This window comes from Mobula birostris (assembly GCF_030028105.1).
Source record: "Mobula birostris isolate sMobBir1 chromosome 11 unlocalized genomic scaffold, sMobBir1.hap1 SUPER_11_unloc_1, whole genome shotgun sequence".
In the NCBI taxonomy this organism is placed as follows: Eukaryota; Metazoa; Chordata; class Chondrichthyes; order Myliobatiformes; family Myliobatidae; genus Mobula; species Mobula birostris.
The window spans coordinates 260,404-288,353 of NW_027274037.1; the positions used below are offsets into that span (position 1 = coordinate 260,404).

General features: G+C 57.9%; 9 non-coding genes across 9 annotated transcripts; all 9 read right to left on the bottom strand.

Annotated features, from left to right (window-relative positions):
• Positions 1-782: 782 nt before the first annotated feature.
• On the bottom strand, positions 783-973 carry LOC140192013 (U2 spliceosomal RNA). Its single transcript, XR_011883991.1, has one exon. It is a non-coding gene; the product is annotated as a U2 spliceosomal RNA (small nuclear RNA).
• Positions 974-4,044: 3,071 nt separating this feature from the next.
• On the bottom strand, positions 4,045-4,235 carry LOC140192014 (U2 spliceosomal RNA). Its single transcript, XR_011883992.1, has one exon. It is a non-coding gene; the product is annotated as a U2 spliceosomal RNA (small nuclear RNA).
• Positions 4,236-7,306: 3,071 nt separating this feature from the next.
• Positions 7,307-7,497, bottom strand: LOC140192015 (U2 spliceosomal RNA). The gene has a single exon (XR_011883993.1). It is a non-coding gene; the product is annotated as a U2 spliceosomal RNA (small nuclear RNA).
• A 3,071-nt stretch (positions 7,498-10,568) lies between these two features.
• LOC140192016 (U2 spliceosomal RNA) lies at positions 10,569-10,759 on the bottom strand. The gene has a single exon (XR_011883994.1). It is a non-coding gene; the product is annotated as a U2 spliceosomal RNA (small nuclear RNA).
• A 3,071-nt stretch (positions 10,760-13,830) lies between these two features.
• Positions 13,831-14,021, bottom strand: LOC140192017 (U2 spliceosomal RNA). The gene has a single exon (XR_011883995.1). It is a non-coding gene; the product is annotated as a U2 spliceosomal RNA (small nuclear RNA).
• Positions 14,022-17,096: 3,075 nt separating this feature from the next.
• Positions 17,097-17,287, bottom strand: LOC140192080 (U2 spliceosomal RNA). Its single transcript, XR_011884056.1, has one exon. It is a non-coding gene; the product is annotated as a U2 spliceosomal RNA (small nuclear RNA).
• Positions 17,288-20,362: 3,075 nt separating this feature from the next.
• On the bottom strand, positions 20,363-20,553 carry LOC140192018 (U2 spliceosomal RNA). Its single transcript, XR_011883996.1, has one exon. It is a non-coding gene; the product is annotated as a U2 spliceosomal RNA (small nuclear RNA).
• Positions 20,554-23,628: 3,075 nt separating this feature from the next.
• On the bottom strand, positions 23,629-23,819 carry LOC140192019 (U2 spliceosomal RNA). The gene has a single exon (XR_011883997.1). It is a non-coding gene; the product is annotated as a U2 spliceosomal RNA (small nuclear RNA).
• Positions 23,820-26,894: 3,075 nt separating this feature from the next.
• LOC140192020 (U2 spliceosomal RNA) lies at positions 26,895-27,085 on the bottom strand. Its single transcript, XR_011883998.1, has one exon. It is a non-coding gene; the product is annotated as a U2 spliceosomal RNA (small nuclear RNA).
• Positions 27,086-27,950: the final 865 nt, after the last annotated feature.

The following is a 27,950-nucleotide window of genomic DNA, read 5'->3' on the forward strand; positions in this document are numbered from 1 at the left end:
AGCACCGGGCCCTGTTGTGCCGGCGGCGGCGGCGCCCCGTTGCTCTGTAGCCGGGCTCCATCGGATGCCTCCCTCCCTTCCTTCCTTCCTCCCTCCCGTCCGCGTGCCCTGGCTGCTGGCACACTTGAACGAGCCTGCCTGTCCGACAGGCTGGCTGGCTGCTGGTGAAATTGCAGCAGAGCCAGTGACTCGATATCGTTCGTTCCTTCCTTCCTTCCTTCCTTCCTTCCTTCCTTCCTTCCTTCGCCCGCCCGTCCATCCGTCCGTCCGTCCGTCGCGTCCTCCGTTGGCTTCAAGGAGCAGCTGAGAAGCCTGAGCCTGAGAAGTGGAGCGAGTGTGGCGGGACAGAAAAGGTCTTTCGGCCTGCTCCACTTCACTCTGCTTCTGTGCTTGGTGCAGGCAGCAGCCGAGTGAGCAGGCATCAGAATGAGTGCGCCGGTTGAGCAGTTTGCTTCAGGAATGAATGCCAAGGGGCATCTCTCATGAAGTTGCTGCCTTGCCTGCAGCACCTGATCTGGTTGCAGCCCGGATGTGCACTTGATCTTAGCCAAACGGCCCAGATATGATGCCCGTGCTGTTGTTGAGTTGTCTGCACATTGCGTGAGTGAGTGAGTGAGTGAGCTGTATCGACAGACAGACACAGACACAGGAGAGGTGTAGAGCAAGCAGCTCTCCTCTCTCTCCATGTGCGTGCATGCTTGTCTGTGCTGCTGTGCCGCCGCCGCCGCCTGATGGAGCTTTCGTCGTTTTTCTTTTCTTTGCTACTTTGAAATTCCCCAGAAGGGGAGTGCACCGTTCCCAGAGGCACTGCAATACCGGGTCGATGCGTGGAGTGGACGGAGCAAGCCCCTATTCCATCTCCCTGTTCCAAAAATCAATTTAATATATGGTCCCCAGATAAGGGACGTATCAGATATTAAACTGATAAGAACAGATACTACACTTGATCTTAGCCAAAAGGCCGAGAAGCGATGCAGGCGGCCTCTTGAGTCGGCTACATCCTGCCTAGCCTCTGGTGTTTAGATTGAAGCAGGAGGCCTGGCAAAGACCTTGCTGCCCTGGCCCGCTGGCAGCTCTCCCCTAGGTTGTCTGGGATCGGTGGGTGTGCTGGACAGCTGTTGCCTACCTGGTCCGTCCTGAGTGCAACTTGTCAGAGGCTATGTAAAGCTGCCAGTGATCCACCAATCATCTGGGAGTGGGGCCGTACCTACGGGCGCCTACGTCACTGGCACACTGCCTACGTCAAGGCTGCCGGCTTCCTCGGCTGGCTCCCAGGTCGGTCTCAGAGGCTGGCTCAACTTGCACTGCTCTCCTGGTCGTGGGAGGCTGGTCACGCTGTCCTGTCTGCACAAAAGTCTGCAGGGGGAGTGGGAGCAGGCCGCTCGGCCCTTCAAGGGCGTCCCTGCACTCGGCAAAGAGAGCGCGCCTCTCGGCTTTGCGTGCCCCAGCTGGCTGGCGCATCCAGCTGAACGGTCTCCTTCGGAGGCTCTGCCCTCTCCGGGAGGGAGCGAGCGGATGGGACTGCACCGGGCGACAAAGGCAGAGGCCACGTGCGCCGCTCAAGACCGGTTACGAGGTTTGTGGACGTGGCCAAAGTCCGCGGGCAGAAAAGCCTCCTGGCAAGCTTGGGAATAGGAAGATGTCAGCTACAGGTGTGCCTGAGGAGAAACAATGGGTGTGCTCTCCAAGCCGAAGGCTGAAGTGCAGCCATTCACACCTCTGTGCCTTTATTTTGATGTGTGTGGAATTACAATTGTTGAGTGGCTTGAGTTTGTTTCATCTCACAGAAGCTGTAGACTTTGCGTCTGCACAGGCTATCATTGGACACAGTGGTGTCTTCTCCCCTGCTCCCCCACCACCTTTTTTTACCAGGGTGGATGGGGGTGGGTGGGTGTGTGTGTGTGTCTGTCTGTCTCTCTGTGTCTGTCTCTGTCTCTCTCACCCACCGACACAAACACACATGGAATGCTGAGGGATCTGGCAGGGTCGGTCTGTCTCTCTCTCTCACTCACTCAATCTCACACACACACAGAGTCACAGACACACGTGCACACGGGGGTGTGTGGGGGTGGGTGTGTGTGTGTGTTTGTGTGTGTGTGTGTGTCTGTCTCTCTGTGTCTGTCTCTGTCTCTGTCTCTCTCACCCACCGACACAAACACACATGGAATGCTGAGGGATCTGGCAGGGTCTGTCTCTCTCTCTCACTCAATCTCACACACACACAGAGTCACAGACACACGTGCACACGGGGGTGTGTGGAGGTGGGTGGGTGTGTGTGTGTGTGTGTGTGTGTGTCTGTCTGTCTCTCTGTCTCTGTCTCTGTCTCTCTCACCCACCGACACAAACACACATGGAATGCTGAGGGATCTGGCAGGGTCTGTCTCTCTCTCTCTCACTCACTCACTCACTCACTCACTCACTCACTCACTCACTCAATCTCTCTCTCTCACACACACACACACACACACAGAGTCACAGACACACGTGCACACGGAGTGCTGAGGGATCTGCCAAGCTGTACAGAGGGCAGTAAAGGGAGAAGGGCCGAGGCCCTTCATTATGCCTCTGTGCTGACGCCTGAGCAGACTGACTGGTTTTGCAGCGGGGTGGGTGCACGGATGTAGAAACAGGAGGGAGGGCACGGCAGGAGGGAAATGTGTCGCGGGCTGACGGCGGCCCTGTGCCCCACTGCTCTGCAGGTGCGTTTTTGGCCGGCATGGCTCAGTGGTGGAGTGGGTGGGCGCGTGTGCGCGCCGTGGAAGGAAAGGGGTACTGATTATGCCTTGGTTGTGAAACAGGAAACGGATCGGCGAAATGCCTGCCGGAGGGAGGCACAGTGCCGTGCGTGAAGCAGGGGCACGTGGACGGATGTGGCAATTGTGGAGACGTGCGCCAAAGCTGGACGCCGAGTAGGTAGGTGTAAGCATGAGACGTTTGAGTGATCTTGGGGTTTGGGACGTGATTCTGAGCGAGGCTAGAGATGCACTGCACTGCCGATGTATATTGGGGAGGTCTGAGTGGGTGGAGTGGGGGGTTGTGCCTCTGCCTTACCTTGAACGGTGGGCGGGGCTTTGGGCCTGGGGCAGGCAGACGCATCAGAGGAGGCCAGGAGGCCAGGCCAGGCCAGGGCAGGGCAGGTAGGCAGAGTTTTGCTGATGCTATGGCTAGGTGGTGATGCTTGTAGCTGGTCTGTCTGTCTGGGCAGGAGAGCAGCAGTCTTGGCAGTCTGGTGCAGGCGGGGAGGATGCAGGGTGCAGGAGCACCGGGCCCTGTTGTGCCGGCGGCGGCGGCGCCCCGTTGCTCTGTAGCCGGGCTCCATCGGATGCCTCCCTCCCTTCCTTCCTTCCTCCCTCCCGTCCGCGTGCCCTGGCTGCTGGCACACTTGAACGAGCCTGCCTGTCCGACAGGCTGGCTGGCTGCTGGTGAAATTGCAGCAGAGCCAGTGACTCGATATCGTTCGTTCCTTCCTTCCTTCCTTCCTTCCTTCCTTCCTTCCTTCCTTCGCCCGCCCGTCCATCCGTCCGTCCGTCCGTCCGTCGCGTCCTCCGTTGGCTTCAAGGAGCAGCTGAGAAGCCTGAGCCTGAGAAGTGGAGCGAGTGTGGCGGGACAGAAAAGGTCTTTCGGCCTGCTCCACTTCACTCTGCTTCTGTGCTTGGTGCAGGCAGCAGCCGAGTGAGCAGGCATCAGAATGAGTGCGCCGGTTGAGCAGTTTGCTTCAGGAATGAATGCCAAGGGGCATCTCTCATGAAGTTGCTGCCTTGCCTGCAGCACCTGATCTGGTTGCAGCCCGGATGTGCACTTGATCTTAGCCAAACGGCCCAGATATGATGCCCGTGCTGTTGTTGAGTTGTCTGCACATTGCGTGAGTGAGTGAGTGAGTGAGCTGTATCGACAGACAGACACAGACACAGGAGAGGTGTAGAGCAAGCAGCTCTCCTCTCTCTCCATGTGCGTGCATGCTTGTCTGTGCTGCTGTGCCGCCGCCGCCGCCTGATGGAGCTTTCGTCGTTTTTCTTTTCTTTGCTACTTTGAAATTCCCCAGAAGGGGAGTGCACCGTTCCCAGAGGCACTGCAATACCGGGTCGATGCGTGGAGTGGACGGAGCAAGCCCCTATTCCATCTCCCTGTTCCAAAAATCAATTTAATATATGGTCCCCAGATAAGGGACGTATCAGATATTAAACTGATAAGAACAGATACTACACTTGATCTTAGCCAAAAGGCCGAGAAGCGATGCAGGCGGCCTCTTGAGTCGGCTACATCCTGCCTAGCCTCTGGTGTTTAGATTGAAGCAGGAGGCCTGGCAAAGACCTTGCTGCCCTGGCCCGCTGGCAGCTCTCCCCTAGGTTGTCTGGGATCGGTGGGTGTGCTGGACAGCTGTTGCCTACCTGGTCCGTCCTGAGTGCAACTTGTCAGAGGCTATGTAAAGCTGCCAGTGATCCACCAATCATCTGGGAGTGGGGCCGTACCTACGGGCGCCTACGTCACTGGCACACTGCCTACGTCAAGGCTGCCGGCTTCCTCGGCTGGCTCCCAGGTCGGTCTCAGAGGCTGGCTCAACTTGCACTGCTCTCCTGGTCGTGGGAGGCTGGTCACGCTGTCCTGTCTGCACAAAAGTCTGCAGGGGGAGTGGGAGCAGGCCGCTCGGCCCTTCAAGGGCGTCCCTGCACTCGGCAAAGAGAGCGCGCCTCTCGGCTTTGCGTGCCCCAGCTGGCTGGCGCATCCAGCTGAACGGTCTCCTTCGGAGGCTCTGCCCTCTCCGGGAGGGAGCGAGCGGATGGGACTGCACCGGGCGACAAAGGCAGAGGCCACGTGCGCCGCTCAAGACCGGTTACGAGGTTTGTGGACGTGGCCAAAGTCCGCGGGCAGAAAAGCCTCCTGGCAAGCTTGGGAATAGGAAGATGTCAGCTACAGGTGTGCCTGAGGAGAAACAATGGGTGTGCTCTCCAAGCCGAAGGCTGAAGTGCAGCCATTCACACCTCTGTGCCTTTATTTTGATGTGTGTGGAATTACAATTGTTGAGTGGCTTGAGTTTGTTTCATCTCACAGAAGCTGTAGACTTTGCGTCTGCACAGGCTATCATTGGACACAGTGGTGTCTTCTCCCCTGCTCCCCCACCACCTTTTTTTACCAGGGTGGATGGGGGTGGGTGGGTGTGTGTGTGTGTCTGTCTGTCTCTCTGTGTCTGTCTCTGTCTCTCTCACCCACCGACACAAACACACATGGAATGCTGAGGGATCTGGCAGGGTCGGTCTGTCTCTCTCTCTCACTCACTCAATCTCACACACACACAGAGTCACAGACACACGTGCACACGGGGGTGTGTGGGGGTGGGTGTGTGTGTGTGTTTGTGTGTGTGTGTGTGTCTGTCTCTCTGTGTCTGTCTCTGTCTCTGTCTCTCTCACCCACCGACACAAACACACATGGAATGCTGAGGGATCTGGCAGGGTCTGTCTCTCTCTCTCACTCAATCTCACACACACACAGAGTCACAGACACACGTGCACACGGGGGTGTGTGGAGGTGGGTGGGTGTGTGTGTGTGTGTGTGTGTGTGTCTGTCTGTCTCTCTGTCTCTGTCTCTGTCTCTCTCACCCACCGACACAAACACACATGGAATGCTGAGGGATCTGGCAGGGTCTGTCTCTCTCTCTCTCACTCACTCACTCACTCACTCACTCACTCACTCACTCACTCAATCTCTCTCTCTCACACACACACACACACACACAGAGTCACAGACACACGTGCACACGGAGTGCTGAGGGATCTGCCAAGCTGTACAGAGGGCAGTAAAGGGAGAAGGGCCGAGGCCCTTCATTATGCCTCTGTGCTGACGCCTGAGCAGACTGACTGGTTTTGCAGCGGGGTGGGTGCACGGATGTAGAAACAGGAGGGAGGGCACGGCAGGAGGGAAATGTGTCGCGGGCTGACGGCGGCCCTGTGCCCCACTGCTCTGCAGGTGCGTTTTTGGCCGGCATGGCTCAGTGGTGGAGTGGGTGGGCGCGTGTGCGCGCCGTGGAAGGAAAGGGGTACTGATTATGCCTTGGTTGTGAAACAGGAAACGGATCGGCGAAATGCCTGCCGGAGGGAGGCACAGTGCCGTGCGTGAAGCAGGGGCACGTGGACGGATGTGGCAATTGTGGAGACGTGCGCCAAAGCTGGACGCCGAGTAGGTAGGTGTAAGCATGAGACGTTTGAGTGATCTTGGGGTTTGGGACGTGATTCTGAGCGAGGCTAGAGATGCACTGCACTGCCGATGTATATTGGGGAGGTCTGAGTGGGTGGAGTGGGGGGTTGTGCCTCTGCCTTACCTTGAACGGTGGGCGGGGCTTTGGGGCTGGGGCAGGCAGACGCATCAGAGGAGGCCAGGAGGCCAGGCCAGGCCAGGGCAGGGCAGGTAGGCAGAGTTTTGCTGATGCTATGGCTAGGTGGTGATGCTTGTAGCTGGTCTGTCTGTCTGGGCAGGAGAGCAGCAGTCTTGGCAGTCTGGTGCAGGCGGGGAGGATGCAGGGTGCAGGAGCACCGGGCCCTGTTGTGCCGGCGGCGGCGGCGCCCCGTTGCTCTGTAGCCGGGCTCCATCGGATGCCTCCCTCCCTTCCTTCCTTCCTCCCTCCCGTCCGCGTGCCCTGGCTGCTGGCACACTTGAACGAGCCTGCCTGTCCGACAGGCTGGCTGGCTGCTGGTGAAATTGCAGCAGAGCCAGTGACTCGATATCGTTCGTTCCTTCCTTCCTTCCTTCCTTCCTTCCTTCCTTCCTTCCTTCGCCCGCCCGTCCATCCGTCCGTCCGTCCGTCCGTCGCGTCCTCCGTTGGCTTCAAGGAGCAGCTGAGAAGCCTGAGCCTGAGAAGTGGAGCGAGTGTGGCGGGACAGAAAAGGTCTTTCGGCCTGCTCCACTTCACTCTGCTTCTGTGCTTGGTGCAGGCAGCAGCCGAGTGAGCAGGCATCAGAATGAGTGCGCCGGTTGAGCAGTTTGCTTCAGGAATGAATGCCAAGGGGCATCTCTCATGAAGTTGCTGCCTTGCCTGCAGCACCTGATCTGGTTGCAGCCCGGATGTGCACTTGATCTTAGCCAAACGGCCCAGATATGATGCCCGTGCTGTTGTTGAGTTGTCTGCACATTGCGTGAGTGAGTGAGTGAGTGAGCTGTATCGACAGACAGACACAGACACAGGAGAGGTGTAGAGCAAGCAGCTCTCCTCTCTCTCCATGTGCGTGCATGCTTGTCTGTGCTGCTGTGCCGCCGCCGCCGCCTGATGGAGCTTTCGTCGTTTTTCTTTTCTTTGCTACTTTGAAATTCCCCAGAAGGGGAGTGCACCGTTCCCAGAGGCACTGCAATACCGGGTCGATGCGTGGAGTGGACGGAGCAAGCCCCTATTCCATCTCCCTGTTCCAAAAATCAATTTAATATATGGTCCCCAGATAAGGGACGTATCAGATATTAAACTGATAAGAACAGATACTACACTTGATCTTAGCCAAAAGGCCGAGAAGCGATGCAGGCGGCCTCTTGAGTCGGCTACATCCTGCCTAGCCTCTGGTGTTTAGATTGAAGCAGGAGGCCTGGCAAAGACCTTGCTGCCCTGGCCCGCTGGCAGCTCTCCCCTAGGTTGTCTGGGATCGGTGGGTGTGCTGGACAGCTGTTGCCTACCTGGTCCGTCCTGAGTGCAACTTGTCAGAGGCTATGTAAAGCTGCCAGTGATCCACCAATCATCTGGGAGTGGGGCCGTACCTACGGGCGCCTACGTCACTGGCACACTGCCTACGTCAAGGCTGCCGGCTTCCTCGGCTGGCTCCCAGGTCGGTCTCAGAGGCTGGCTCAACTTGCACTGCTCTCCTGGTCGTGGGAGGCTGGTCACGCTGTCCTGTCTGCACAAAAGTCTGCAGGGGGAGTGGGAGCAGGCCGCTCGGCCCTTCAAGGGCGTCCCTGCACTCGGCAAAGAGAGCGCGCCTCTCGGCTTTGCGTGCCCCAGCTGGCTGGCGCATCCAGCTGAACGGTCTCCTTCGGAGGCTCTGCCCTCTCCGGGAGGGAGCGAGCGGATGGGACTGCACCGGGCGACAAAGGCAGAGGCCACGTGCGCCGCTCAAGACCGGTTACGAGGTTTGTGGACGTGGCCAAAGTCCGCGGGCAGAAAAGCCTCCTGGCAAGCTTGGGAATAGGAAGATGTCAGCTACAGGTGTGCCTGAGGAGAAACAATGGGTGTGCTCTCCAAGCCGAAGGCTGAAGTGCAGCCATTCACACCTCTGTGCCTTTATTTTGATGTGTGTGGAATTACAATTGTTGAGTGGCTTGAGTTTGTTTCATCTCACAGAAGCTGTAGACTTTGCGTCTGCACAGGCTATCATTGGACACAGTGGTGTCTTCTCCCCTGCTCCCCCACCACCTTTTTTTACCAGGGTGGATGGGGGTGGGTGGGTGTGTGTGTGTGTCTGTCTGTCTCTCTGTGTCTGTCTCTGTCTCTCTCACCCACCGACACAAACACACATGGAATGCTGAGGGATCTGGCAGGGTCGGTCTGTCTCTCTCTCTCACTCACTCAATCTCACACACACACAGAGTCACAGACACACGTGCACACGGGGGTGTGTGGGGGTGGGTGTGTGTGTGTGTTTGTGTGTGTGTGTGTGTCTGTCTCTCTGTGTCTGTCTCTGTCTCTGTCTCTCTCACCCACCGACACAAACACACATGGAATGCTGAGGGATCTGGCAGGGTCTGTCTCTCTCTCTCACTCAATCTCACACACACACAGAGTCACAGACACACGTGCACACGGGGGTGTGTGGAGGTGGGTGGGTGTGTGTGTGTGTGTGTGTGTGTGTCTGTCTGTCTCTCTGTCTCTGTCTCTGTCTCTCTCACCCACCGACACAAACACACATGGAATGCTGAGGGATCTGGCAGGGTCTGTCTCTCTCTCTCTCACTCACTCACTCACTCACTCACTCACTCACTCACTCACTCAATCTCTCTCTCTCACACACACACACACACACACAGAGTCACAGACACACGTGCACACGGAGTGCTGAGGGATCTGCCAAGCTGTACAGAGGGCAGTAAAGGGAGAAGGGCCGAGGCCCTTCATTATGCCTCTGTGCTGACGCCTGAGCAGACTGACTGGTTTTGCAGCGGGGTGGGTGCACGGATGTAGAAACAGGAGGGAGGGCACGGCAGGAGGGAAATGTGTCGCGGGCTGACGGCGGCCCTGTGCCCCACTGCTCTGCAGGTGCGTTTTTGGCCGGCATGGCTCAGTGGTGGAGTGGGTGGGCGCGTGTGCGCGCCGTGGAAGGAAAGGGGTACTGATTATGCCTTGGTTGTGAAACAGGAAACGGATCGGCGAAATGCCTGCCGGAGGGAGGCACAGTGCCGTGCGTGAAGCAGGGGCACGTGGACGGATGTGGCAATTGTGGAGACGTGCGCCAAAACTGGACGCCGAGTAGGTAGGTGTAAGCATGAGACGTTTGAGTGATCTTGGGGTTTGGGACGTGATTCTGAGCGAGGCTAGAGATGCACTGCACTGCCGATGTATATTGGGGAGGTCTGAGTGGGTGGAGTGGGGGGTTGTGCCTCTGCCTTACCTTGAACGGTGGGCGGGGCTTTGGGCCTGGGGCAGGCAGACGCATCAGAGGAGGCCAGGAGGCCAGGCCAGGCCAGGGCAGGGCAGGTAGGCAGAGTTTTGCTGATGCTATGGCTAGGTGGTGATGCTTGTAGCTGGTCTGTCTGTCTGGGCAGGAGAGCAGCAGTCTTGGCAGTCTGGTGCAGGCGGGGAGGATGCAGGGTGCAGGAGCACCGGGCCCTGTTGTGCCGGCGGCGGCGGCGCCCCGTTGCTCTGTAGCCGGGCTCCATCGGATGCCTCCCTCCCTTCCTTCCTTCCTCCCTCCCGTCCGCGTGCCCTGGCTGCTGGCACACTTGAACGAGCCTGCCTGTCCGACAGGCTGGCTGGCTGCTGGTGAAATTGCAGCAGAGCCAGTGACTCGATATCATTCGTTCCTTCCTTCCTTCCTTCCTTCCTTCCTTCCTTCCTTCCTTCGCCCGCCCGTCCATCCGTCCGTCCGTCCGTCCGTCGCGTCCTCCGTTGGCTTCAAGGAGCAGCTGAGAAGCCTGAGCCTGAGAAGTGGAGCGAGTGTGGCGGGACAGAAAAGGTCTTTCGGCCTGCTCCACTTCACTCTGCTTCTGTGCTTGGTGCAGGCAGCAGCCGAGTGAGCAGGCATCAGAATGAGTGCGCCGGTTGAGCAGTTTGCTTCAGGAATGAATGCCAAGGGGCATCTCTCATGAAGTTGCTGCCTTGCCTGCAGCACCTGATCTGGTTGCAGCCCGGATGTGCACTTGATCTTAGCCAAACGGCCCAGATATGATGCCCGTGCTGTTGTTGAGTTGTCTGCACATTGCGTGAGTGAGTGAGTGAGTGAGCTGTATCGACAGACAGACACAGACACAGGAGAGGTGTAGAGCAAGCAGCTCTCCTCTCTCTCCATGTGCGTGCATGCTTGTCTGTGCTGCTGTGCCGCCGCCGCCGCCTGATGGAGCTTTCGTCGTTTTTCTTTTCTTTGCTACTTTGAAATTCCCCAGAAGGGGAGTGCACCGTTCCCAGAGGCACTGCAATACCGGGTCGATGCGTGGAGTGGACGGAGCAAGCCCCTATTCCATCTCCCTGTTCCAAAAATCAATTTAATATATGGTCCCCAGATAAGGGACGTATCAGATATTAAACTGATAAGAACAGATACTACACTTGATCTTAGCCAAAAGGCCGAGAAGCGATGCAGGCGGCCTCTTGAGTCGGCTACATCCTGCCTAGCCTCTGGTGTTTAGATTGAAGCAGGAGGCCTGGCAAAGACCTTGCTGCCCTGGCCCGCTGGCAGCTCTCCCCTAGGTTGTCTGGGATCGGTGGGTGTGCTGGACAGCTGTTGCCTACCTGGTCCGTCCTGAGTGCAACTTGTCAGAGGCTATGTAAAGCTGCCAGTGATCCACCAATCATCTGGGAGTGGGGCCGTACCTACGGGCGCCTACGTCACTGGCACACTGCCTACGTCAAGGCTGCCGGCTTCCTCGGCTGGCTCCCAGGTCGGTCTCAGAGGCTGGCTCAACTTGCACTGCTCTCCTGGTCGTGGGAGGCTGGTCACGCTGTCCTGTCTGCACAAAAGTCTGCAGGGGGAGTGGGAGCAGGCCGCTCGGCCCTTCAAGGGCGTCCCTGCACTCGGCAAAGAGAGCGCGCCTCTCGGCTTTGCGTGCCCCAGCTGGCTGGCGCATCCAGCTGAACGGTCTCCTTCGGAGGCTCTGCCCTCTCCGGGAGGGAGCGAGCGGATGGGACTGCACCGGGCGACAAAGGCAGAGGCCACGTGCGCCGCTCAAGACCGGTTACGAGGTTTGTGGACGTGGCCAAAGTCCGCGGGCAGAAAAGCCTCCTGGCAAGCTTGGGAATAGGAAGATGTCAGCTACAGGTGTGCCTGAGGAGAAACAATGGGTGTGCTCTCCAAGCCGAAGGCTGAAGTGCAGCCATTCACACCTCTGTGCCTTTATTTTGATGTGTGTGGAATTACAATTGTTGAGTGGCTTGAGTTTGTTTCATCTCACAGAAGCTGTAGACTTTGCGTCTGCACAGGCTATCATTGGACACAGTGGTGTCTTCTCCCCTGCTCCCCCACCACCTTTTTTTACCAGGGTGGATGGGGGTGGGTGGGTGTGTGTGTGTGTCTGTCTGTCTCTCTGTGTCTGTCTCTGTCTCTCTCACCCACCGACACAAACACACATGGAATGCTGAGGGATCTGGCAGGGTCGGTCTGTCTCTCTCTCTCACTCACTCAATCTCACACACACACAGAGTCACAGACACACGTGCACACGGGGGTGTGTGGGGGTGGGTGTGTGTGTGTGTTTGTGTGTGTGTGTGTGTCTGTCTCTCTGTGTCTGTCTCTGTCTCTGTCTCTCTCACCCACCGACACAAACACACATGGAATGCTGAGGGATCTGGCAGGGTCTGTCTCTCTCTCTCACTCAATCTCACACACACACAGAGTCACAGACACACGTGCACACGGGGGTGTGTGGAGGTGGGTGTGTGTGTGTGTGTGTGTGTGTGTGTGTCTGTCTGTCTCTCTGTCTCTGTCTCTGTCTCTCTCACCCACCGACACAAACACACATGGAATGCTGAGGGATCTGGCAGGGTCTGTCTCTCTCTCTCTCACTCACTCACTCACTCACTCACTCACTCACTCACTCACTCAATCTCTCTCTCTCACACACACACACACACACACAGAGTCACAGACACACGTGCACACGGAGTGCTGAGGGATCTGCCAAGCTGTACAGAGGGCAGTAAAGGGAGAAGGGCCGAGGCCCTTCATTATGCCTCTGTGCTGACGCCTGAGCAGACTGACTGGTTTTGCAGCGGGGTGGGTGCACGGATGTAGAAACAGGAGGGAGGGCACGGCAGGAGGGAAATGTGTCGCGGGCTGACGGCGGCCCTGTGCCCCACTGCTCTGCAGGTGCGTTTTTGGCCGGCATGGCTCAGTGGTGGAGTGGGTGGGCGCGTGTGCGCGCCGTGGAAGGAAAGGGGTACTGATTATGCCTTGGTTGTGAAACAGGAAACGGATCGGCGAAATGCCTGCCGGAGGGAGGCACAGTGCCGTGCGTGAAGCAGGGGCACGTGGACGGATGTGGCAATTGTGGAGACGTGCGCCAAAGCTGGACGCCGAGTAGGTAGGTGTAAGCATGAGACGTTTGAGTGATCTTGGGGTTTGGGACGTGATTCTGAGCGAGGCTAGAGATGCACTGCACTGCCGATGTATATTGGGGAGGTCTGAGTGGGTGGAGTGGGGGGTTGTGCCTCTGCCTTACCTTGAACGGTGGGCGGGGCTTTGGGGCTGGGGCAGGCAGACGCATCAGAGGAGGCCAGGAGGCCAGGCCAGGCCAGGGCAGGGCAGGTAGGCAGAGTTTTGCTGATGCTATGGCTAGGTGGTGATGCTTGTAGCTGGTCTGTCTGTCTGGGCAGGAGAGCAGCAGTCTTGGCAGTCTGGTGCAGGCGGGGAGGATGCAGGGTGCAGGAGCACCGGGCCCTGTTGTGCCGGCGGCGGCGGCGCCCCGTTGCTCTGTAGCCGGGCTCCATCGGATGCCTCCCTCCCTTCCTTCCTTCCTCCCTCCCGTCCGCGTGCCCTGGCTGCTGGCACACTTGAACGAGCCTGCCTGTCCGACAGGCTGGCTGGCTGCTGGTGAAATTGCAGCAGAGCCAGTGACTCGATATCGTTCGTTCCTTCCTTCCTTCCTTCCTTCCTTCCTTCCTTCCTTCCTTCGCCCGCCCGTCCATCCGTCCGTCCGTCCGTCCGTCGCGTCCTCCGTTGGCTTCAAGGAGCAGCTGAGAAGCCTGAGCCTGAGAAGTGGAGCGAGTGTGGCGGGACAGAAAAGGTCTTTCGGCCTGCTCCACTTCACTCTGCTTCTGTGCTTGGTGCAGGCAGCAGCCGAGTGAGCAGGCATCAGAATGAGTGCGCCGGTTGAGCAGTTTGCTTCAGGAATGAATGCCAAGGGGCATCTCTCATGAAGTTGCTGCCTTGCCTGCAGCACCTGATCTGGTTGCAGCCCGGATGTGCACTTGATCTTAGCCAAACGGCCCAGATATGATGCCCGTGCTGTTGTTGAGTTGTCTGCACATTGCGTGAGTGAGTGAGTGAGTGAGCTGTATCGACAGACAGACACAGACACAGGAGAGGTGTAGAGCAAGCAGCTCTCCTCTCTCTCCATGTGCGTGCATGCTTGTCTGTGCTGCTGTGCCGCCGCCGCCGCCTGATGGAGCTTTCGTCGTTTTTCTTTTCTTTGCTACTTTGAAATTCCCCAGAAGGGGAGTGCACCGTTCCCAGAGGCACTGCAATACCGGGTCGATGCGTGGAGTGGACGGAGCAAGCCCCTATTCCATCTCCCTGTTCCAAAAATCAATTTAATATATGGTCCCCAGATAAGGGACGTATCAGATATTAAACTGATAAGAACAGATACTACACTTGATCTTAGCCAAAAGGCCGAGAAGCGATGCAGGCGGCCTCTTGAGTCGGCTACATCCTGCCTAGCCTCTGGTGTTTAGATTGAAGCAGGAGGCCTGGCAAAGACCTTGCTGCCCTGGCCCGCTGGCAGCTCTCCCCTAGGTTGTCTGGGATCGGTGGGTGTGCTGGACAGCTGTTGCCTACCTGGTCCGTCCTGAGTGCAACTTGTCAGAGGCTATGTAAAGCTGCCAGTGATCCACCAATCATCTGGGAGTGGGGCCGTACCTACGGGCGCCTACGTCACTGGCACACTGCCTACGTCAAGGCTGCCGGCTTCCTCGGCTGGCTCCCAGGTCGGTCTCAGAGGCTGGCTCAACTTGCACTGCTCTCCTGGTCGTGGGAGGCTGGTCACGCTGTCCTGTCTGCACAAAAGTCTGCAGGGGGAGTGGGAGCAGGCCGCTCGGCCCTTCAAGGGCGTCCCTGCACTCGGCAAAGAGAGCGCGCCTCTCGGCTTTGCGTGCCCCAGCTGGCTGGCGCATCCAGCTGAACGGTCTCCTTCGGAGGCTCTGCCCTCTCCGGGAGGGAGCGAGCGGATGGGACTGCACCGGGCGACAAAGGCAGAGGCCACGTGCGCCGCTCAAGACCGGTTACGAGGTTTGTGGACGTGGCCAAAGTCCGCGGGCAGAAAAGCCTCCTGGCAAGCTTGGGAATAGGAAGATGTCAGCTACAGGTGTGCCTGAGGAGAAACAATGGGTGTGCTCTCCAAGCCGAAGGCTGAAGTGCAGCCATTCACACCTCTGTGCCTTTATTTTGATGTGTGTGGAATTACAATTGTTGAGTGGCTTGAGTTTGTTTCATCTCACAGAAGCTGTAGACTTTGCGTCTGCACAGGCTATCATTGGACACAGTGGTGTCTTCTCCCCTGCTCCCCCACCACCTTTTTTTACCAGGGTGGATGGGGGTGGGTGGGTGTGTGTGTGTGTCTGTCTGTCTCTCTGTGTCTGTCTCTGTCTCTCTCACCCACCGACACAAACACACATGGAATGCTGAGGGATCTGGCAGGGTCGGTCTGTCTCTCTCTCTCACTCACTCAATCTCACACACACACAGAGTCACAGACACACGTGCACACGGGGGTGTGTGGGGGTGGGTGTGTGTGTGTGTTTGTGTGTGTGTGTGTGTCTGTCTCTCTGTGTCTGTCTCTGTCTCTGTCTCTCTCACCCACCGACACAAACACACATGGAATGCTGAGGGATCTGGCAGGGTCTGTCTCTCTCTCTCACTCAATCTCACACACACACAGAGTCACAGACACACGTGCACACGGGGGTGTGTGGAGGTGGGTGGGTGTGTGTGTGTGTGTGTGTGTGTGTCTGTCTGTCTCTCTGTCTCTGTCTCTGTCTCTCTCACCCACCGACACAAACACACATGGAATGCTGAGGGATCTGGCAGGGTCTGTCTCTCTCTCTCTCACTCACTCACTCACTCACTCACTCACTCACTCACTCACTCAATCTCTCTCTCTCACACACACACACACACACACAGAGTCACAGACACACGTGCACACGGAGTGCTGAGGGATCTGCCAAGCTGTACAGAGGGCAGTAAAGGGAGAAGGGCCGAGGCCCTTCATTATGCCTCTGTGCTGACGCCTGAGCAGACTGACTGGTTTTGCAGCGGGGTGGGTGCACGGATGTAGAAACAGGAGGGAGGGCACGGCAGGAGGGAAATGTGTCGCGGGCTGACGGCGGCCCTGTGCCCCACTGCTCTGCAGGTGCGTTTTTGGCCGGCATGGCTCAGTGGTGGAGTGGGTGGGCGCGTGTGCGCGCCGTGGAAGGAAAGGGGTACTGATTATGCCTTGGTTGTGAAACAGGAAACGGATCGGCGAAATGCCTGCCGGAGGGAGGCACAGTGCCGTGCGTGAAGCAGGGGCACGTGGACGGATGTGGCAATTGTGGAGACGTGCGCCAAAGCTGGACGCCGAGTAGGTAGGTGTAAGCATGAGACGTTTGAGTGATCTTGGGGTTTGGGACGTGATTCTGAGCGAGGCTAGAGATGCACTGCACTGCCGATGTATATTGGGGAGGTCTGAGTGGGTGGAGTGGGGGGTTGTGCCTCTGCCTTACCTTGAACGGTGGGCGGGGCTTTGGGCCTGGGGCAGGCAGACGCATCAGAGGAGGCCAGGAGGCCAGGCCAGGCCAGGGCAGGGCAGGTAGGCAGAGTTTTGCTGATGCTATGGCTAGGTGGTGATGCTTGTAGCTGGTCTGTCTGTCTGGGCAGGAGAGCAGCAGTCTTGGCAGTCTGGTGCAGGCGGGGAGGATGCAGGGTGCAGGAGCACCGGGCCCTGTTGTGCCGGCGGCGGCGGCGCCCCGTTGCTCTGTAGCCGGGCTCCATCGGATGCCTCCCTCCCTTCCTTCCTTCCTCCCTCCCGTCCGCGTGCCCTGGCTGCTGGCACACTTGAACGAGCCTGCCTGTCCGACAGGCTGGCTGGCTGCTGGTGAAATTGCAGCAGAGCCAGTGACTCGATATCGTTCGTTCCTTCCTTCCTTCCTTCCTTCCTTCCTTCCTTCCTTCCTTCCTTCGCCCGCCCGTCCATCCGTCCGTCCGTCCGTCCGTCGCGTCCTCCGTTGGCTTCAAGGAGCAGCTGAGAAGCCTGAGCCTGAGAAGTGGAGCGAGTGTGGCGGGACAGAAAAGGTCTTTCGGCCTGCTCCACTTCACTCTGCTTCTGTGCTTGGTGCAGGCAGCAGCCGAGTGAGCAGGCATCAGAATGAGTGCGCCGGTTGAGCAGTTTGCTTCAGGAATGAATGCCAAGGGGCATCTCTCATGAAGTTGCTGCCTTGCCTGCAGCACCTGATCTGGTTGCAGCCCGGATGTGCACTTGATCTTAGCCAAACGGCCCAGATATGATGCCCGTGCTGTTGTTGAGTTGTCTGCACATTGCGTGAGTGAGTGAGTGAGTGAGCTGTATCGACAGACAGACACAGACACAGGAGAGGTGTAGAGCAAGCAGCTCTCCTCTCTCTCCATGTGCGTGCATGCTTGTCTGTGCTGCTGTGCCGCCGCCGCCGCCTGATGGAGCTTTCGTCGTTTTTCTTTTCTTTGCTACTTTGAAATTCCCCAGAAGGGGAGTGCACCGTTCCCAGAGGCACTGCAATACCGGGTCGATGCGTGGAGTGGACGGAGCAAGCCCCTATTCCATCTCCCTGTTCCAAAAATCAATTTAATATATGGTCCCCAGATAAGGGATGTATCAGATATTAAACTGATAAGAACAGATACTACACTTGATCTTAGCCAAAAGGCCGAGAAGCGATGCAGGCGGCCTCTTGAGTCGGCTACATCCTGCCTAGCCTCTGGTGTTTAGATTGAAGCAGGAGGCCTGGCAAAGACCTTGCTGCCCTGGCCCGCTGGCAGCTCTCCCCTAGGTTGTCTGGGATCGGTGGGTGTGCTGGACAGCTGTTGCCTACCTGGTCCGTCCTGAGTGCAACTTGTCAGAGGCTATGTAAAGCTGCCAGTGATCCACCAATCATCTGGGAGTGGGGCCGTACCTACGGGCGCCTACGTCACTGGCACACTGCCTACGTCAAGGCTGCCGGCTTCCTCGGCTGGCTCCCAGGTCGGTCTCAGAGGCTGGCTCAACTTGCACTGCTCTCCTGGTCGTGGGAGGCTGGTCACGCTGTCCTGTCTGCACAAAAGTCTGCAGGGGGAGTGGGAGCAGGCCGCTCGGCCCTTCAAGGGCGTCCCTGCACTCGGCAAAGAGAGCGCGCCTCTCGGCTTTGCGTGCCCCAGCTGGCTGGCGCATCCAGCTGAACGGTCTCCTTCGGAGGCTCTGCCCTCTCCGGGAGGGAGCGAGCGGATGGGACTGCACCGGGCGACAAAGGCAGAGGCCACGTGCGCCGCTCAAGACCGGTTACGAGGTTTGTGGACGTGGCCAAAGTCCGCGGGCAGAAAAGCCTCCTGGCAAGCTTGGGAATAGGAAGATGTCAGCTACAGGTGTGCCTGAGGAGAAACAATGGGTGTGCTCTCCAAGCCGAAGGCTGAAGTGCAGCCATTCACACCTCTGTGCCTTTATTTTGATGTGTGTGGAATTACAATTGTTGAGTGGCTTGAGTTTGTTTCATCTCACAGAAGCTGTAGACTTTGCGTCTGCACAGGCTATCATTGGACACAGTGGTGTCTTCTCCCCTGCTCCCCCACCACCTTTTTTTACCAGGGTGGATGGGGGTGGGTGGGTGTGTGTGTGTGTCTGTCTGTCTCTCTGTGTCTGTCTCTGTCTCTCTCACCCACCGACACAAACACACATGGAATGCTGAGGGATCTGGCAGGGTCGGTCTGTCTCTCTCTCTCACTCACTCAATCTCACACACACACAGAGTCACAGACACACGTGCACACGGGGGTGTGTGGGGGTGGGTGTGTGTGTGTGTTTGTGTGTGTGTGTGTGTCTGTCTCTCTGTGTCTGTCTCTGTCTCTGTCTCTCTCACCCACCGACACAAACACACATGGAATGCTGAGGGATCTGGCAGGGTCTGTCTCTCTCTCTCACTCAATCTCACACACACACAGAGTCACAGACACACGTGCACACGGGGGTGTGTGGAGGTGGGTGGGTGTGTGTGTGTGTGTGTGTGTGTGTCTGTCTGTCTCTCTGTCTCTGTCTCTGTCTCTCTCACCCACCGACACAAACACACATGGAATGCTGAGGGATCTGGCAGGGTCTGTCTCTCTCTCTCTCACTCACTCACTCACTCACTCACTCACTCACTCACTCACTCAATCTCTCTCTCTCACACACACACACACACACACAGAGTCACAGACACACGTGCACACGGAGTGCTGAGGGATCTGCCAAGCTGTACAGAGGGCAGTAAAGGGAGAAGGGCCGAGGCCCTTCATTATGCCTCTGTGCTGACGCCTGAGCAGACTGACTGGTTTTGCAGCGGGGTGGGTGCACGGATGTAGAAACAGGAGGGAGGGCACGGCAGGAGGGAAATGTGTCGCGGGCTGACGGCGGCCCTGTGCCCCACTGCTCTGCAGGTGCGTTTTTGGCCGGCATGGCTCAGTGGTGGAGTGGGTGGGCGCGTGTGCGCGCCGTGGAAGGAAAGGGGTACTGATTATGCCTTGGTTGTGAAACAGGAAACGGATCGGCGAAATGCCTGCCGGAGGGAGGCACAGTGCCGTGCGTGAAGCAGGGGCACGTGGACGGATGTGGCAATTGTGGAGACGTGCGCCAAAGCTGGACGCCGAGTAGGTAGGTGTAAGCATGAGACGTTTGAGTGATCTTGGGGTTTGGGACGTGATTCTGAGCGAGGCTAGAGATGCACTGCACTGCCGATGTATATTGGGGAGGTCTGAGTGGGTGGAGTGGGGGGTTGTGCCTCTGCCTTACCTTGAACGGTGGGCGGGGCTTTGGGCCTGGGGCAGGCAGACGCATCAGAGGAGGCCAGGAGGCCAGGCCAGGCCAGGGCAGGGCAGGTAGGCAGAGTTTTGCTGATGCTATGGCTAGGTGGTGATGCTTGTAGCTGGTCTGTCTGTCTGGGCAGGAGAGCAGCAGTCTTGGCAGTCTGGTGCAGGCGGGGAGGATGCAGGGTGCAGGAGCACCGGGCCCTGTTGTGCCGGCGGCGGCGGCGCCCCGTTGCTCTGTAGCCGGGCTCCATCGGATGCCTCCCTCCCTTCCTTCCTTCCTCCCTCCCGTCCGCGTGCCCTGGCTGCTGGCACACTTGAACGAGCCTGCCTGTCCGACAGGCTGGCTGGCTGCTGGTGAAATTGCAGCAGAGCCAGTGACTCGATATCGTTCGTTCCTTCCTTCCTTCCTTCCTTCCTTCCTTCCTTCCTTCCTTCCTTCGCCCGCCCGTCCATCCGTCCGTCCGTCCGTCCGTCGCGTCCTCCGTTGGCTTCAAGGAGCAGCTGAGAAGCCTGAGCCTGAGAAGTGGAGCGAGTGTGGCGGGACAGAAAAGGTCTTTCGGCCTGCTCCACTTCACTCTGCTTCTGTGCTTGGTGCAGGCAGCAGCCGAGTGAGCAGGCATCAGAATGAGTGCGCCGGTTGAGCAGTTTGCTTCAGGAATGAATGCCAAGGGGCATCTCTCATGAAGTTGCTGCCTTGCCTGCAGCACCTGATCTGGTTGCAGCCCGGATGTGCACTTGATCTTAGCCAAACGGCCCAGATATGATGCCCGTGCTGTTGTTGAGTTGTCTGCACATTGCGTGAGTGAGTGAGTGAGTGAGCTGTATCGACAGACAGACACAGACACAGGAGAGGTGTAGAGCAAGCAGCTCTCCTCTCTCTCCATGTGCGTGCATGCTTGTCTGTGCTGCTGTGCCGCCGCCGCCGCCTGATGGAGCTTTCGTCGTTTTTCTTTTCTTTGCTACTTTGAAATTCCCCAGAAGGGGAGTGCACCGTTCCCAGAGGCACTGCAATACCGGGTCGATGCGTGGAGTGGACGGAGCAAGCCCCTATTCCATCTCCCTGTTCCAAAAATCAATTTAATATATGGTCCCCAGATAAGGGACGTATCAGATATTAAACTGATAAGAACAGATACTACACTTGATCTTAGCCAAAAGGCCGAGAAGCGATGCAGGCGGCCTCTTGAGTCGGCTACATCCTGCCTAGCCTCTGGTGTTTAGATTGAAGCAGGAGGCCTGGCAAAGACCTTGCTGCCCTGGCCCGCTGGCAGCTCTCCCCTAGGTTGTCTGGGATCGGTGGGTGTGCTGGACAGCTGTTGCCTACCTGGTCCGTCCTGAGTGCAACTTGTCAGAGGCTATGTAAAGCTGCCAGTGATCCACCAATCATCTGGGAGTGGGGCCGTACCTACGGGCGCCTACGTCACTGGCACACTGCCTACGTCAAGGCTGCCGGCTTCCTCGGCTGGCTCCCAGGTCGGTCTCAGAGGCTGGCTCAACTTGCACTGCTCTCCTGGTCGTGGGAGGCTGGTCACGCTGTCCTGTCTGCACAAAAGTCTGCAGGGGGAGTGGGAGCAGGCCGCTCGGCCCTTCAAGGGCGTCCCTGCACTCGGCAAAGAGAGCGCGCCTCTCGGCTTTGCGTGCCCCAGCTGGCTGGCGCATCCAGCTGAACGGTCTCCTTCGGAGGCTCTGCCCTCTCCGGGAGGGAGCGAGCGGATGGGACTGCACCGGGCGACAAAGGCAGAGGCCACGTGCGCCGCTCAAGACCGGTTACGAGGTTTGTGGACGTGGCCAAAGTCCGCGGGCAGAAAAGCCTCCTGGCAAGCTTGGGAATAGGAAGATGTCAGCTACAGGTGTGCCTGAGGAGAAACAATGGGTGTGCTCTCCAAGCCGAAGGCTGAAGTGCAGCCATTCACACCTCTGTGCCTTTATTTTGATGTGTGTGGAATTACAATTGTTGAGTGGCTTGAGTTTGTTTCATCTCACAGAAGCTGTAGACTTTGCGTCTGCACAGGCTATCATTGGACACAGTGGTGTCTTCTCCCCTGCTCCCCCACCACCTTTTTTTACCAGGGTGGATGGGGGTGGGTGGGTGTGTGTGTGTGTCTGTCTGTCTCTCTGTGTCTGTCTCTGTCTCTCTCACCCACCGACACAAACACACATGGAATGCTGAGGGATCTGGCAGGGTCGGTCTGTCTCTCTCTCTCACTCACTCAATCTCACACACACACAGAGTCACAGACACACGTGCACACGGGGGTGTGTGGGGGTGGGTGTGTGTGTGTGTTTGTGTGTGTGTGTGTGTCTGTCTCTCTGTGTCTGTCTCTGTCTCTGTCTCTCTCACCCACCGACACAAACACACATGGAATGCTGAGGGATCTGGCAGGGTCTGTCTCTCTCTCTCACTCAATCTCACACACACACAGAGTCACAGACACACGTGCACACGGGGGTGTGTGGAGGTGGGTGGGTGTGTGTGTGTGTGTGTGTGTGTGTCTGTCTGTCTCTCTGTCTCTGTCTCTGTCTCTCTCACCCACCGACACAAACACACATGGAATGCTGAGGGATCTGGCAGGGTCTGTCTCTCTCTCTCTCACTCACTCACTCACTCACTCACTCACTCACTCACTCACTCAATCTCTCTCTCTCACACACACACACACACACACAGAGTCACAGACACACGTGCACACGGAGTGCTGAGGGATCTGCCAAGCTGTACAGAGGGCAGTAAAGGGAGAAGGGCCGAGGCCCTTCATTATGCCTCTGTGCTGACGCCTGAGCAGACTGACTGGTTTTGCAGCGGGGTGGGTGCACGGATGTAGAAACAGGAGGGAGGGCACGGCAGGAGGGAAATGTGTCGCGGGCTGACGGCGGCCCTGTGCCCCACTGCTCTGCAGGTGCGTTTTTGGCCGGCATGGCTCAGTGGTGGAGTGGGTGGGCGCGTGTGCGCGCCGTGGAAGGAAAGGGGTACTGATTATGCCTTGGTTGTGAAACAGGAAACGGATCGGCGAAATGCCTGCCGGAGGGAGGCACAGTGCCGTGCGTGAAGCAGGGGCACGTGGACGGATGTGGCAATTGTGGAGACGTGCGCCAAAACTGGACGCCGAGTAGGTAGGTGTAAGCATGAGACGTTTGAGTGATCTTGGGGTTTGGGACGTGATTCTGAGCGAGGCTAGAGATGCACTGCACTGCCGATGTATATTGGGGAGGTCTGAGTGGGTGGAGTGGGGGGTTGTGCCTCTGCCTTACCTTGAACGGTGGGCGGGGCTTTGGGCCTGGGGCAGGCAGACGCATCAGAGGAGGCCAGGAGGCCAGGCCAGGCCAGGGCAGGGCAGGTAGGCAGAGTTTTGCTGATGCTATGGCTAGGTGGTGATGCTTGTAGCTGGTCTGTCTGTCTGGGCAGGAGAGCAGCAGTCTTGGCAGTCTGGTGCAGGCGGGGAGGATGCAGGGTGCAGGAGCACCGGGCCCTGTTGTGCCGGCGGCGGCGGCGCCCCGTTGCTCTGTAGCCGGGCTCCATCGGATGCCTCCCTCCCTTCCTTCCTTCCTCCCTCCCGTCCGCGTGCCCTGGCTGCTGGCACACTTGAACGAGCCTGCCTGTCCGACAGGCTGGCTGGCTGCTGGTGAAATTGCAGCAGAGCCAGTGACTCGATATCGTTCGTTCCTTCCTTCCTTCCTTCCTTCCTTCCTTCCTTCCTTCCTTCCTTCGCCCGCCCGTCCATCCGTCCGTCCGTCCGTCCGTCGCGTCCTCCGTTGGCTTCAAGGAGCAGCTGAGAAGCCTGAGCCTGAGAAGTGGAGCGAGTGTGGCGGGACAGAAAAGGTCTTTCGGCCTGCTCCACTTCACTCTGCTTCTGTGCTTGGTGCAGGCAGCAGCCGAGTGAGCAGGCATCAGAATGAGTGCGCCGGTTGAGCAGTTTGCTTCAGGAATGAATGCCAAGGGGCATCTCTCATGAAGTTGCTGCCTTGCCTGCAGCACCTGATCTGGTTGCAGCCCGGATGTGCACTTGATCTTAGCCAAACGGCCCAGATATGATGCCCGTGCTGTTGTTGAGTTGTCTGCACATTGCGTGAGTGAGTGAGTGAGTGAGCTGTATCGACAGACAGACACAGACACAGGAGAGGTGTAGAGCAAGCAGCTCTCCTCTCTCTCCATGTGCGTGCATGCTTGTCTGTGCTGCTGTGCCGCCGCCGCCGCCTGATGGAGCTTTCGTCGTTTTTCTTTTCTTTGCTACTTTGAAATTCCCCAGAAGGGGAGTGCACCGTTCCCAGAGGCACTGCAATACCGGGTCGATGCGTGGAGTGGACGGAGCAAGCCCCTATTCCATCTCCCTGTTCCAAAAATCAATTTAATATATGGTCCCCAGATAAGGGACGTATCAGATATTAAACTGATAAGAACAGATACTACACTTGATCTTAGCCAAAAGGCCGAGAAGCGATGCAGGCGGCCTCTTGAGTCGGCTACATCCTGCCTAGCCTCTGGTGTTTAGATTGAAGCAGGAGGCCTGGCAAAGACCTTGCTGCCCTGGCCCGCTGGCAGCTCTCCCCTAGGTTGTCTGGGATCGGTGGGTGTGCTGGACAGCTGTTGCCTACCTGGTCCGTCCTGAGTGCAACTTGTCAGAGGCTATGTAAAGCTGCCAGTGATCCACCAATCATCTGGGAGTGGGGCCGTACCTACGGGCGCCTACGTCACTGGCACACTGCCTACGTCAAGGCTGCCGGCTTCCTCGGCTGGCTCCCAGGTCGGTCTCAGAGGCTGGCTCAACTTGCACTGCTCTCCTGGTCGTGGGAGGCTGGTCACGCTGTCCTGTCTGCACAAAAGTCTGCAGGGGGAGTGGGAGCAGGCCGCTCGGCCCTTCAAGGGCGTCCCTGCACTCGGCAAAGAGAGCGCGCCTCTCGGCTTTGCGTGCCCCAGCTGGCTGGCGCATCCAGCTGAACGGTCTCCTTCGGAGGCTCTGCCCTCTCCGGGAGGGAGCGAGCGGATGGGACTGCACCGGGCGACAAAGGCAGAGGCCACGTGCGCCGCTCAAGACCGGTTACGAGGTTTGTGGACGTGGCCAAAGTCCGCGGGCAGAAAAGCCTCCTGGCAAGCTTGGGAATAGGAAGATGTCAGCTACAGGTGTGCCTGAGGAGAAACAATGGGTGTGCTCTCCAAGCCGAAGGCTGAAGTGCAGCCATTCACACCTCTGTGCCTTTATTTTGATGTGTGTGGAATTACAATTGTTGAGTGGCTTGAGTTTGTTTCATCTCACAGAAGCTGTAGACTTTGCGTCTGCACAGGCTATCATTGGACACAGTGGTGTCTTCTCCCCTGCTCCCCCACCACCTTTTTTTACCAGGGTGGATGGGGGTGGGTGGGTGTGTGTGTGTGTCTGTCTGTCTCTCTGTGTCTGTCTCTGTCTCTCTCACCCACCGACACAAACACACATGGAATGCTGAGGGATCTGGCAGGGTCGGTCTGTCTCTCTCTCTCACTCACTCAATCTCACACACACACAGAGTCACAGACACACGTGCACACGGGGGTGTGTGGGGGTGGGTGTGTGTGTGTGTTTGTGTGTGTGTGTGTGTCTGTCTCTCTGTGTCTGTCTCTGTCTCTGTCTCTCTCACCCACCGACACAAACACACATGGAATGCTGAGGGATCTGGCAGGGTCTGTCTCTCTCTCTCACTCAATCTCACACACACACAGAGTCACAGACACACGTGCACACGGGGGTGTGTGGAGGTGGGTGGGTGTGTGTGTGTGTGTGTGTGTGTGTCTGTCTGTCTCTCTGTCTCTGTCTCTGTCTCTCTCACCCACCGACACAAACACACATGGAATGCTGAGGGATCTGGCAGGGTCTGTCTCTCTCTCTCTCACTCACTCACTCACTCACTCACTCACTCACTCACTCACTCAATCTCTCTCTCTCACACACACACACACACACACAGAGTCACAGACACACGTGCACACGGAGTGCTGAGGGATCTGCCAAGCTGTACAGAGGGCAGTAAAGGGAGAAGGGCCGAGGCCCTTCATTATGCCTCTGTGCTGACGCCTGAGCAGACTGACTGGTTTTGCAGCGGGGTGGGTGCACGGATGTAGAAACAGGAGGGAGGGCACGGCAGGAGGGAAATGTGTCGCGGGCTGACGGCGGCCCTGTGCCCCACTGCTCTGCAGGTGCGTTTTTGGCCGGCATGGCTCAGTGGTGGAGTGGGTGGGCGCGTGTGCGCGCCGTGGAAGGAAAGGGGTACTGATTATGCCTTGGTTGTGAAACAGGAAACGGATCGGCGAAATGCCTGCCGGAGGGAGGCACAGTGCCGTGCGTGAAGCAGGGGCACGTGGACGGATGTGGCAATTGTGGAGACGTGCGCCAAAGCTGGACGCCGAGTAGGTAGGTGTAAGCATGAGACGTTTGAGTGATCTTGGGGTTTGGGACGTGATTCTGAGCGAGGCTAGAGATGCACTGCACTGCCGATGTATATTGGGGAGGTCTGAGTGGGTGGAGTGGGGGGTTGTGCCTCTGCCTTACCTTGAACGGTGGGCGGGGCTTTGGGCCTGGGGCAGGCAGACGCATCAGAGGAGGCCAGGAGGCCAGGCCAGGCCAGGGCAGGGCAGGTAGGCAGAGTTTTGCTGATGCTATGGCTAGGTGGTGATGCTTGTAGCTGGTCTGTCTGTCTGGGCAGGAGAGCAGCAGTCTTGGCAGTCTGGTGCAGGCGGGGAGGATGCAGGGTGCAGGAGCACCGGGCCCTGTTGTGCCGGCGGCGGCGGCGCCCCGTTGCTCTGTAGCCGGGCTCCATCGGATGCCTCCCTCCCTTCCTTCCTTCCTCCCTCCCGTCCGCGTGCCCTGGCTGCTGGCACACTTGAACGAGCCTGCCTGTCCGACAGGCTGGCTGGCTGCTGGTGAAATTGCAGCAGAGCCAGTGACTCGATATCGTTCGTTCGTTCCTTCCTTCCTTCCTTCCTTCCTTCCTTCCTTCCTTCCTTCGCCCGCCCGTCCATCCGTCCGTCCGTCCGTCCGTCGCGTCCTCCGTTGGCTTCAAGGAGCAGCTGAGAAGCCTGAGCCTGAGAAGTGGAGCGAGTGTGGCGGGACAGAAAAGGTCTTTCGGCCTGCTCCACTTCACTCTGCTTCTGTGCTTGGTGCAGGCAGCAGCCGAGTGAGCAGGCATCAGAATGAGTGCGCCGGTTGAGCAGTTTGCTTCAGGAATGAATGCCAAGGGGCATCTCTCATGAAGTTGCTGCCTTGCCTGCAGCACCTGATCTGGTTGCAGCCCGGATGTGCACTTGATCTTAGCCAAACGGCCCAGATATGATGCCCGTGCTGTTGTTGAGTTGTCTGCACATTGCGTGAGTGAGTGAGTGAGTGAGCTGTATCGACAGACAGACACAGACACAGGAGAGGTGTAGAGCAAGCAGCTCTCCTCTCTCTCCATGTGCGTGCATGCTTGTCTGTGCTGCTGTGCCGCCGCCGCCGCCTGATGGAGCTTTCGTCGTTTTTCTTTTCTTTGCTACTTTGAAATTCCCCAGAAGGGGAGTGCACCGTTCCCAGAGGCACTGCAATACCGGGTCGATGCGTGGAGTGGACGGAGCAAGCCCCTATTCCATCTCCCTGTTCCAAAAATCAATTTAATATATGGTCCCCAGATAAGGGACGTATCAGATATTAAACTGATAAGAACAGATACTACACTTGATCTTAGCCAAAAGGCCGAGAAGCGATGCAGGCGGCCTCTTGAGTCGGCTACATCCTGCCTAGCCTCTGGTGTTTAGATTGAAGCAGGAGGCCTGGCAAAGACCTTGCTGCCCTGGCCCGCTGGCAGCTCTCCCCTAGGTTGTCTGGGATCGGTGGGTGTGCTGGACAGCTGTTGCCTACCTGGTCCGTCCTGAGTGCAACTTGTCAGAGGCTATGTAAAGCTGCCAGTGATCCACCAATCATCTGGGAGTGGGGCCGTACCTACGGGCGCCTACGTCACTGGCACACTGCCTACGTCAAGGCTGCCGGCTTCCTCGGCTGGCTCCCAGGTCGGTCTCAGAGGCTGGCTCAACTTGCACTGCTCTCCTGGTCGTGGGAGGCTGGTCACGCTGTCCTGTCTGCACAAAAGTCTGCAGGGGGAGTGGGAGCAGGCCGCTCGGCCCTTCAAGGGCGTCCCTGCACTCGGCAAAGAGAGCGCGCCTCTCGGCTTTGCGTGCCCCAGCTGGCTGGCGCATCCAGCTGAACGGTCTCCTTCGGAGGCTCTGCCCTCTCCGGGAGGGAGCGAGCGGATGGGACTGCACCGGGCGACAAAGGCAGAGGCCACGTGCGCCGCTCAAGACCGGTTACGAGGTTTGTGGACGTGGCCAAAGTCCGCGGGCAGAAAAGCCTCCTGGCAAGCTTGGGAATAGGAAGATGTCAGCTACAGGTGTGCCTGAGGAGAAACAATGGGTGTGCTCTCCAAGCCGAAGGCTGAAGTGCAGCCATTCACACCTCTGTGCCTTTATTTTGATGTGTGTGGAATTACAATTGTTGAGTGGCTTGAGTTTGTTTCATCTCACAGAAGCTGTAGACTTTGCGTCTGCACAGGCTATCATTGGACACAGTGGTGTCT